The sequence below is a fragment of the Microtus pennsylvanicus genome, chromosome 1 (assembly GCF_037038515.1).
Source record: "Microtus pennsylvanicus isolate mMicPen1 chromosome 1, mMicPen1.hap1, whole genome shotgun sequence".
NCBI lineage: Eukaryota > Metazoa > Chordata > Mammalia > Rodentia > Cricetidae > Microtus > Microtus pennsylvanicus.
In genome coordinates, this window is record NC_134579.1 from 58708705 (window position 1) to 58720449 (window position 11745).

The following is an 11745-nucleotide window of genomic DNA, read 5'->3' on the forward strand; positions in this document are numbered from 1 at the left end:
ATTCAAGAAGCATACAGAACACCAAACAGACTGGATCAAAGAAAAACATCTCCTCACCATATAATAATCAAAACACAAAATATACAGGTTAAAGAAAGAATATTAAGAGCTGCAAAGGAAAAAGGCCAAGTAACGTATAAAGGCAAACCGATCAGACTTACACCTGATTTCTCTATGGAAACAATGAAAGCCAGAAGGTCCTGGATAGATGTACTGCAGAAGCTAAGAGACCATGGATGCAAACCCAAACAACTATACCCAGCCAAGCTATCATTCACTATCAATGGAGAAAACAAGACATCCAGGATAAGAACAAATTTAAACAATACGTAGCCACAAATCCAGCCCTACAGAAAGTAATAGAAGGAAAATCGCAACCCAAGGATTCCAACATTGCCAACACTGCCTACAATAACTCAGGCATCTAGTGACCCTTCACCAGCACATCTCAAAGAAGGGAGACACACAATTTCTACTACCAAAAACAATAAGAATAACCGGAGTAAACAACCACTGGTCATTAATATCACGTAATATTAATGGGCTCAATTCACCTATAAAAAGGCACAGGCTAAGAGATTGGATACGAAAACAGGATCCAACATTCTCTGTTTGCAAGAAACACATCTCAACCACAAAGACAGGCACCTACTCAGAGTAAAGGGTTGGGAAAAGGTGTTTCAAGCATATGGTCCTAAGAAAAAAGCAGGTGTGGCCATACTAATTTCTAACAAAACTGACTTCAAACTAAAATCAATCAGAAGAGATCGAGATGGTCACTTTATACTCAAAACAGGAACAATTCATCAGGATGAAGTCTCAATCCTGAATATCTAAGCCCCTAATATAAAAGCACCCACTTATATAAAAGAAATATTACTAGAACTCAAGGCAGACATCAAACCACACACACTAGTAGTAGGAGACTTCAACACACCTCTCTCTCCAAGAGACAGGTCAATCAACAGAAACCTAATAGAGAATTAAGAGAATTATTGGAGGTAATGAAGCAAATGGACTTAAGAGACATCTATAGAACATTCCACCCAAATAGGAAAGAATATACCTTCTTCTCTGCAGCTCATGGAACCTTCTCAAAAATTGACCACATGCTTGGAAACAAAGGGAATCTCCACAGATACAAAAAAATATCAGTGTCCACCTGTGTCCTATCTGATCACCACGGATTAAAGTTAGAAGGCAGCAACAATGCTACCCACAGAAAGTCGACGAACTCATGGAAACTGAACAGTCAACTACTGAACCACACCTGGGTCAAGGAAGAAATAAAGAAAGAAATTAAAGTCTTCCTTGAATTTAATAAAAATAAAGAGACAACATACTCAAACCTATATGACACAATGTAAGCAGTGCTAAGAGGAAAGTTTATAGCACTAAGTGCCCACTTAAAGAAAATGGAGAATGCATACATCGGGGACTTAACAACACATCTGAAAGTGCTAGAAAAAAAAAGAAGCAGACACTCCCAGGAGAAGTAGAAGACTGGAAATAATCAAACTGAGGGCGGAAATTAACAAAATAGAAACACAGAAAACAGTCCAAAGAATCAATGAAACTAAAAGCTGGTTCTTGGAGAAAATCAGCAAGATTGATAAACCCCTATCCAAACTAATTAAATGACAGAGAGAGAACATGCAAATAAATAAGATCAGAAATGAAAAGGGGGACATAACCACAGACACAGAGGAAATTCAGAGAATCATTAGATCTTACTACAAAAGCCACAAAACTGGAAAATACAAAAGAAATGGACATTTTTAAAAAAATAAGTACCATATAGCAAAGCTAAACCAAGACCAGGTGAATGATCTAAATAGACCTGTTACTTGTGAAGAATTAGAAACAGTTATCAAAAATCTCCCTTCGAAAAAAAGCCCAGGACCAGATGGTTTCAATGCAGAATTCTACCAGAACTTCCAAGAACTAATACCTATACTCCGTAATGTATTTCACAATATAGAAACAGAAGAGTTGTAGTAATATGGAGTAGCGGTGGGGCTGCGTCCCCAACACCCCAGCCGCCTGCTCGGCTAGCTTATGCCCCGAAATAATTACACAGACACTGTATTCATTTAATCACTGCTTGGCTCATTTCTACCTGGCCTCTTCTAGGCTAACTCTCGCACCTGGACTAGCCCATTTCTTATCATCTGTGTAGCAACCAGTCTTACTGGGAAGATTCTAGCCTATGTCCATCCTGGGTCGGAGCTTCATGGCATGCGTCTGCCTGGGAGCTGGGAGCATGGCGTCTCTCTCTGAGGCGTCTGCTCCCGAGAGGAGAGCTGTCGAGTCTGAGCTCACTTCCTCTTCCTCCTGGCATTCTGTTCTGTTTACTCCACCTACCTACGTCCTAACCAATAAGATGGGTCAAAGCAGTTCCTTTATTAGCCAATGACCTACCTCCATCAAAGAGTCATTACCAAATTCTTTTTATGAAGCTACAGTTACCCTGATAACTAAACCACACAAAGACCCAACCAAGAAAAAGAATTACAGGCCTATCTCACTCATGAATATCGGCAGAAAAATTCTCAATAAAATACTGGCAAACCGAATCCAAGAACACATTAGAAAAATTATCCATTATGATCAAGTAGGCTTCATCCCAGAGATGCAGGGCTGGTTCAACATACTCAAATATATCAATGTAATCCACCATATAAATAAACTGAAAGAAAAAAACATATGATCATTTCATTATATGCTTAAAAAGCATTCGACAAAATTCAACACCCCTTTATGATAAAGGTCATGGAGAGATTAGCGATACAAGGGTCCTACCTAAATATAATAAAAGCTATTTATAGCCAGCCGACAGCTAACATTAAATTAAACGGAGAAAAACTCAGAGCCATCCCACTAAAATCAGGAACATGACAAGGATGTCCACTCTCTCCATACCTCTTCAATATAGAGCTTGAAGTTCTAGCAATAGCAATAAGACAACATAAAGGGATCAAGGGGATTCGTATCGGAAAGGAAGAAGTTAAGCTTTCGTTATTTTAAGATGATATGATAGTATACATAAGTGACCCCAAAAATTCTACCAAAGAACTCCTACAGCTGATAAACACCTTTAGTAATGTGGCAGGATACAAGATCAACTCCAAAAAACCAGTTGCCTTCCTATACACTAAGGATAAGGAAGCAGAGAGGGAAATCAGAGAAGCATCACCTTTTAAGATAGCCACAAATAGCATAAAATATCTTGGGGTAACTCTGACCAAGGAAGTCAAAGATCTCTTCAACAAGAATTATAAGTCTTTGAAAAAAGAAATTGAAGAGGACACCAGAAAATGGAAGGACCTCCCTTGCTCTTGGATTGGGAGGATCAACATAGTAAAAATGGCAATTCTACCAAAAGAAATCTATAGATTCAATGCAATCCCCATCAAAATCCCATCAAAATTCTTCACAGATCTGGAGAGGACAATAATCAACTTTATATGGAAAAACAAAAAACCCAGGATAGCCAGAACAATCTTATACAATAAAGGATTGTCTGGAGGCATTACCATCCCTGACTTCAAACTCTATTACAGAGCTACAGTATTAAAAACAACTTGGTATTGGCATAAAAACAGAGAAGTCGACCAATGGAATCGAATAGAAGATCCTGACTTTAACCCACAAACCTATGAACACCTGATTTTCAATAAAGGAGCTAAAAGTATACAGTGGAAAAAAGAGAGCATCTTCAACAAATTGTGCTGGCAAAACTGGATGTCAATCTGTAAAAGAATGAAAATAGATCCATATCTATCACCAAGCACAAAACTCAAGTCCTAATGGATTAAAGACCTCAATATCAGTCTGAACACACTGACTCTGATAGAAGAGAAAGTGGGAAGTACTCTACAACACATGGGCACAGGAGACCACTTCTTACGTATAACCCCAGCAGCACAGACATTAAGGGCCTCATTGAATAAATGGGACCTCCTGAGGCTGAGAAGCTTCTGTAAAGCAAAAGACACTGTCACTAAGACAAAAAGGCAACCCACTTACTGGGATTGGATCTTCACCAACCCCGCAACTGACAAAGGTCTGATCTCCAAAATATATAAAGTTCTCAAGAAACTAGACCGTAAAAGGCTAATCAACCCAATTATAAAATGGGGCACTTAGCTGAATAGAGAATTCTCAACAGAAGAACTTCAAATGGCCAAAAGACACTTAAGGTCATGCTCAACTTCCCTAGCAATCAAGGAAATGCAAATCAAGACAACTTTAAGATACCATCTTACATCTGTCAGAATGTCTAAAATAAAAAGCACCAATGATAGCCTTTGCTGGAGAGGTTGTGGAGAAAGGGGTACACTCATCCATTGCTGGTGGGAATGCAAACTCGTGCAACCACTCTGGAAAGCAGTGTGGCAGTTTCTCAGGAAATTCGGGATCAACCTACCCCTGGACCCAGCAATACCACTCTTGGGAATATACCCAAGAGAGGCCCTATCATACAACAAAAGTATATGCTCAACTATGTTCATAGCAGCATTGTTTGTAATTGCCAGGAACCTGGAAACAACCTAGATGACCTTCAATGGAAGAATGGATGAAGAAAGTATGGAATATATACATATTAGAGTATTACTCAGCAGTAAAAAACAAGGACTTCTTGAATTTTGCATACAAATGGATGGAAATAGAAAACACTATCCTGAGTGAGGTAAGCCAGACCCAAAAAGAGGAACATGGGATGTACTCACTCATATTTGGTTTCTAGCCATAAATAAAGGACATTGAGCTTATAATTCATGTTCCAAGAGAAGCTAAATAAGAAGGTGAATCCAAAGACAAACACATAGGTGTCCTCCTGAATATTAACCTTCATCGGGCGATGAAAGGAGACAAAGACAGAGACCCACATTGGAACACTGGACAGAAATCTCAAGGTCCAAATCAGGAGCAGAAGGAGAGGGAGCACGAGCATGGAACTCAGGACCGCGAGGCACTGAGATGAAACTAGCACACAGGTTATACCATGAAAGACCTAATTAACGACGCCCCCATTCAGCAGGAAGCAGTTTGGAGAGAAAAAACTGCGCCCATGTTCCCAAATATAGTTTATAAATGTTCTTTTACATTTAAACGAGGATATGATATAGGTATGAATAATTTGCATTGGTATGATTTTAAGGTTAATTTTGTTATATGTATAAGTGTTTCTGATTTTGATTAAGGTATTGTGATTGTGTAGTTCATTTAAATATTTACTGTATAATTAAGAAATATAGGTTGTTAAGGGATAATCATCGATAATAGTAAAGCTTCTAGTCATGTTAGTTAGATTTTCTAGATATATAGAGATATATTTTAGATAGACATTCTTCATGTCTTTCAAAGATTATAGAATAGGACATTTAATGTTTTAATAACTTAGGACTTTTCATGACAATGAGACACTCTGCTCCTGGCAGCACCAATCTACTTCAAGAGGAAGATGGGCATCAAAGAGGCTCGTTATGGAGTTTGATAGCCATTTGGGCAAGAAACTGCTCTTGCCTGGACTGTTGCATAAACTGGACACAGAGAACCCACAGAGAGAGGACTACTGAACTTGCCTAAGGTGAGATGATCTTTCGGGGTTCCTGATTCATGAAAGAGTCTGCGAGACATTCTGCAGGACACAACAGATAGTGACTGAACTGACTTTGAATTTTCCTGCTTTATGGAAATGTCTGCTGGATACCATGGGCCTGAAGGCTGAAGATGGATGCCCCAACGGTACAGAGGAACTTTGGGTGACTGTCCAGGCAGCGAGATGTCTCTGTCATTTCTAGAGTTTTAAAAGTTGCTTTGTTCTTGTTTGTTTATGTAGTATTGTATCTTTCTGGAGTCTTTGATGAAGTTAAGAATAGTTAGTTATAGTTATAGTTTTCCTTAGTTATGATAAAGATTATTGTAACTTTTACTTGATAACTGTTTCGTTATATGTAATTTTGCTATGTTAAAGTTAAAGCCTTTCTTTTTTGTTTAAACAGAAAAAGGGGAAGTGATGTGGGAGTGTCATATATCAATCTGTTGACTTCATTCGTTAAGCAATAAAGAAACTGCTAGGCCCATTGGATAGGCCCACCCTTAGGTGAGTGGAGTAAACAGAACAGAATGCCGGGAGGAAGAGGAAGTGAGGTCAGACTCCACAGCTCTCCTCTCCGGAGCAGACGCAGGAGAGACGCCATGCTACCTGCTCCAGGGAAGACGCACGCTATGAAGCTCCGACCCAGGATGGACTTAGGCTAGAATCTTCCCGGTAAGCGCACCTAGGGGCGCTACACAGATGATTAGAAATGGGCTAAATTAATATGCAAGAGTTAGCCTAGAAGAGGCTAGATAGAGATGGGTCAAGCAGAGTTTAAAAGAATACAGTGTCCGTGTAATTATTTCGGGGCATAAGCTAGCCGAGCCGGGTGGCTGGGGATTTGGGGACGCAGCCCCGCCGCCACACACTGAGGCAATGGGGATGTTCTATGGGGAACTCACCAAGGCCAGCTGGCCTGGGTCTGAAAAAGCATGGGATAAAACCAGACTTGCTGAACATAGCAGACAATGAGGACTACTGAGAACTCAAGAACAATGGCAATGAGTTTTTGATCCTACTGCATGTACTGGCTTTGGGGGAGCCTAGGCAGTTTGGATGCTTACCTTACTAGACCTGGATAGAGGTGGACAGTCCTTGGGCTTCCCACAGGTCAGGGAACCCTGATTGCTCTTTGAGCAGATGAGGGAGGGGGACTTGATCGGGGGAGGGAGAGGGAAATGGGAGGCTCTGGCGGGGAGGAGGAAGAAATCCTTAATAAATAAATAAATTTAAAAAAATAAAGTTAAATAAACCATAAAATATTTTTTTTTAAAAAAGAGACTACTTATGGAGTTTGCTAGCCATTTGGGCAAGAAACTGCTTTTGCCTGGACTCCTTGATGGTATTCTCTAAGAAGTAGACATGCAGGACCCATAGAAAAATAACTGCTGAAAAATAAATGCTTAAAGAAGATGAGATAGTCCTTCAGGGTTCCTGCTTCATGAAAGAGTCTGCCAGACATTCTGCAGAACACAGAAAAAAGGGACTGACAAACTGCCAATAAAAGCAGAACTGTCTTTGAAATTTCCTGCTTTATGGAAAAGTCTTCTGGATACTGTGGTCTTGTAGGCTGAAGATGGGTGCCCCCATGTTACAGAATAACTTTGGGTAACTATCCAGGCAGTAAGATGTCTCTATCAATTCTAGAGTTTTGGAAGTTGCTTACAATGTACTTCCTGTTAAGTTAGGTAATATTTTATCCTTCTGGGGTCTTTGATGGAGTTGAAGAATAGATAGTTATAGTTTTCATTAGTTATGATAAAAACAAAGTAGATATAAATATTGTAACTATAATTATTACTTGATAACTGTTTTGATGCATGTAATTTTACCATGTTAAAGTTGAAATCTTCCTTTTTATATAGACAGAGGATGTGATGTAGAACTTCGCTCTGTATGCTGTGAATACCATTGGTTAATAAGGAAACTGCTCTGGGTCCATTGCTCATGCTTCTTATTGGCCAGCTCTTACATCTTCAATTAACCCATTTCTAATTATCTGTGTATTGACACATGGTTGTTGCCTACTAGGAAGGTTTCTTCCTGCATCCAACGTCTGTCTCCTGTGGCAGCTACATGACTTCTCCTTGACTCGACCTACTCTCTCCTCTTCTTTCTTCTTGGAATTCCCATTTTGCCCTATTCTGTCCTGCAATAGGCTAAAGCAGATTCTTTATTAACCAGTGGTATTCATAGCATGCAGAGGGAAATCCTATATCAGTGGTGTTGCATGTCTTTAATCTCAGCACTTAAGAGACAGAGGCAAGCGGATTTATTTGAGTTCAAGGCCAGCCTCATTTACAAAAGGTGTTTCAGGACAGCCAGGGCTGTTACAAAGAGAAACCCTGTCTCAAAAAAAGTATTTTTACTTTTATTTATACATTTTTATTCCCTGCTTATGTCTGTATACGTTATACGTGCCTAAGGAGACCAGAAAATCGCATCAGGACCATTGAGGCTGAAGTTACAGACAGTAATGAGCTGACATGTGGGGCTGGGACTTGAACACCAGTCTTCAGGAAGGACAGACAGAGTTTTAAGCACTGAATCATCTCACCAGCCCTTTCATTTACCTTCTTACATTTTAATACTACAAGTTCTTATTTCTGTTTCACATATTTCTCAGAAAAATCTTCCTTGAGTTCTAAAACCCAGTTAAATACATCATACCCTCTACTTCTCTTTTATGGCTGGTGTTTTGTTCCATTATGTGACCCATCTAATGTTTTTTTTTTCCATGGTAGACAACAAATTCCTTAAGGGAGAAGACTTATCCTGTCATTTGCCACATGCTATGTAGTAATAGGAGAGGCGGGCTGGGCTGCGTCCTGCCACCTGGCTAGCTTTACCCGAAATAATTACACGGAAACTGTATTCTTTTAAACACTGCTTGGCCCATTAATTCCAGCCTCTTATTGGCTAGCTCTTACATATTGATCTAACCCATTTCTAATAATCTGTGTAGCCCATGAGGTGGCTTACCAGGGAAGATCTTAACCTGTGTCTGTCTGGAGTGGGAGAATCATGGTGACTCCTGACTCAGCTTCTTTCTCCCAGCATTCTGTTCTGTCTACTCCACCTACCTAATTTTCTGTCCTATTAGAGCCAAGCAGTTTTCTTTATTAATTAACCAATGAAAGCAACAGATAAGCTACAAGACCCACCTCCATCAATGGTAGGTACTGGATACAGTGTCATTTACATGGTGATAGTGCTTGGATGAATAAATGATATTCAAATCATTTCAAAGTGTTTTGGTTTTCAATCTTCCTCATGCATTTTAGATTGTATCTTTTTGGACAGGTGAGATAGATACCTCAGAGTGCTTTTGGCCAAGCCTGACATCCCAAGCTTACTTTAAGCTCCAATTGTCCTCCGGTCCCCACATGTGATAAATAAGTGTAATATAACTTTATTGTTTCTTGTATGTTGTTTCTTGCCTTTGTTTGTTTTAATAAATTTAATCTGTTTTTATTATTTCCTTTCCCTTACATATTTAAGGACCATTAAATATTAATTTTATCACTTTTTTATTTAGAATTTTACTCACATTTCATTGGCATGCTTCATTTAACTTTTTGCCTCTCAATCTGTACTCTCTGTCTGTGTCTCTCATAAGGATCTGCTTGCCTTGCAGCCAAACTAACCTGGGAGGTGAATCTAGAACCTCACTACCACCTAGCTGTTCAAGGGAAGTAGAATAGTAAGAACTTTAAAAGTGAAAACTCTTCTTCTAAAGTATATATTAATCACTTAAAGTTTTCAAATGCAAATTTCAGGGGGTGCTTTTATAGACACAGTACAGCTCTCACCGCATACAGGATAAGAGAGTTTTTTTCTGGAGCTAAATATGAGTGGTTATGGTCCAGAAACACAGATTTAGGTTACTCAAAATACTGTGTTCCAATGTGACAACAGTTTATAAAGTTTGTAGGAAAACAGAATGAAGAAAATTGTAAATCAAGTGACTTTAAAATTATAATAGGCATGTGTCTTTAATCCCAGAATTCAGGAAGCAAAGGCAGGCTGATCCCTTTCAAGTTCAAGGCCAGCCTGACCTACAAAAGCTAGTTTTAAGCAGGCATCAAAGATACACAGAGAAACCCTGTCTCAACCCCCTCCCCCTCTTTCTCTTTCTCTCTATCTTTCTCAGGGCATGCTTTTACTTGGTAGGACCAGATGTCCTGGAACTCATTGTGTAGACCAGGCTAACCTGGAAGTCATAGAGGTCTAGCTTCCTCTGCCTCCCTAGTGCTGGGATAAAGAAGTGCACCATCACACCTGGTTGATTATTGTCATTTTACATCACTAAAACAGAGTTTAACATAGCTTCTTGCTCTATTTGCTGGCAGCATGCCACAGTTCCTCTAAGAGCGGTCTTCCTGATTCAGTGGACTTAGCAAAAGAAAAGAAAAACCACATGGTATCAAAACAGCAGCGTCCTGGGCTGTACTCAGAACATTAACTCTGGCTCTTTCAGGAGACCAAGCATTTAAATGGGGTTTGTGAGCAATGGGCTACAACTTGCTTAAGGGCAACACAGACCTGTTGCGACCTGAACCTGTATCTGGGATGGAGAGAATGGCTCTCAGAGGCCATGAACAGACAGACCTCTGTATGCTGGATGAGGCAGGGTTAAAAGGTAAAGCAGCCTTAGTCCTAGTAATGTAACTTAGTATCTTAAGAAGTGCCTCTGGACAGAAAAAGATTTTGGATACACAATAGGACAGATTCAGGCATAAAAGACCTCTAAAACAGACACAGTGTATTTTTTTAAAAATGTACATAGGTTTGAGAAAGAGAAAAACAAGAGTAAAGAAACAAGAAATGCAATATAAAAGAGTACAGACAGTCATAGGTTAAAGGAGTAAAGATAATAAATATTAAACTTGTAGAAAAAGTAATAGAGTAATTAAAATGAGCCACATAAAGATGGAATATACAAAGAGAATTTGGATTATGTGTTACTGTATTTTCTTTTAAATTTTTTGCCTGTGAAGGAGCTAAGTACAGAGAGACATTTTATTGTATGTGCTGCTAAGCTAAACCAACATATATATCTTAAAGATATCTTGATTTCAATATTTGGGTATAAGGATGTGTTACTTTGGACAAGAGGTTCTGCTTTTGTTTCCACAGAAGATGAGAACCTGTGGAATCCTTCCAGACTAATGTAGTTTGATGAGCCAAGAGCCCCCCAAAAGGCTGTTGTGACCACCCCCAAAATCTACTTCACCCAATAAAACTCAAGAAGCATTTTGGAGAGAATTACATACAAATTCCCAAATATTATTTATAAATGGTTATTTACACTGAAAGAGGGATATGTTTTAGAGATTTGCATTGGTATGGATCTTGGTTTATTGATATAAATTTAAGGTCAATTTTGTTATGCCATTTATATGTATTTCTGATCTTGATTAAGGTATTGTGTTTGTCCAGTTAATTTAAAAATGTAATTTATGATATAGGTTAATAGATAGTCTTCCATAATAGTCAAGCTTGTAGTCATGTTAGTTAGGTTTTCTAGATATATAGAAATATATTTTAGTTAGATAATCTTCAACACTTTCAAGATCAATGGAATATGGCATTTTAAATGTTTTAAGAACTTAGGACTTTTCATGACAATGAGACACATCTGATCCTGGCAGCAATCTACTTCAAAAGGATAATGGATAATGGGCATCAAAGAGGCTCCTTATGGAGTTTGTTAGCCAGTTGGGTAAAAAATCTGCTTTTGCCTGGCCTGCTTGATATTATGATGTATGAACTTGACATGCAGGACCCACAGAGAGATGACTGCTGAACTTTTCTAAAGGTGTGACCATCCTTTGGGGTTCCTGCTTCATGAATGAGTCTGCCAGACATTCTACAAGACACAGAAGAAAGCAACTCATGGACTTTGCCATAACAAGGCAAAACAGATCTTCAAATTTCCTGCTTCATGGAAAAGTCTGCTGGATACTATGGTTCTGTAGGCTGAAGATGGATGCCCCAATTTTACATAAGAACTTTGGGTGACTGTCCAGGCAGCAAGATGTCTCTGTCATTTCTAAAGTTTTGGAAGTTGCTTACAATGAACTTCCTGTTTTCTTAGATAATATCATAGCCTTGTTGGGTCTATGATGGAGTTGGAA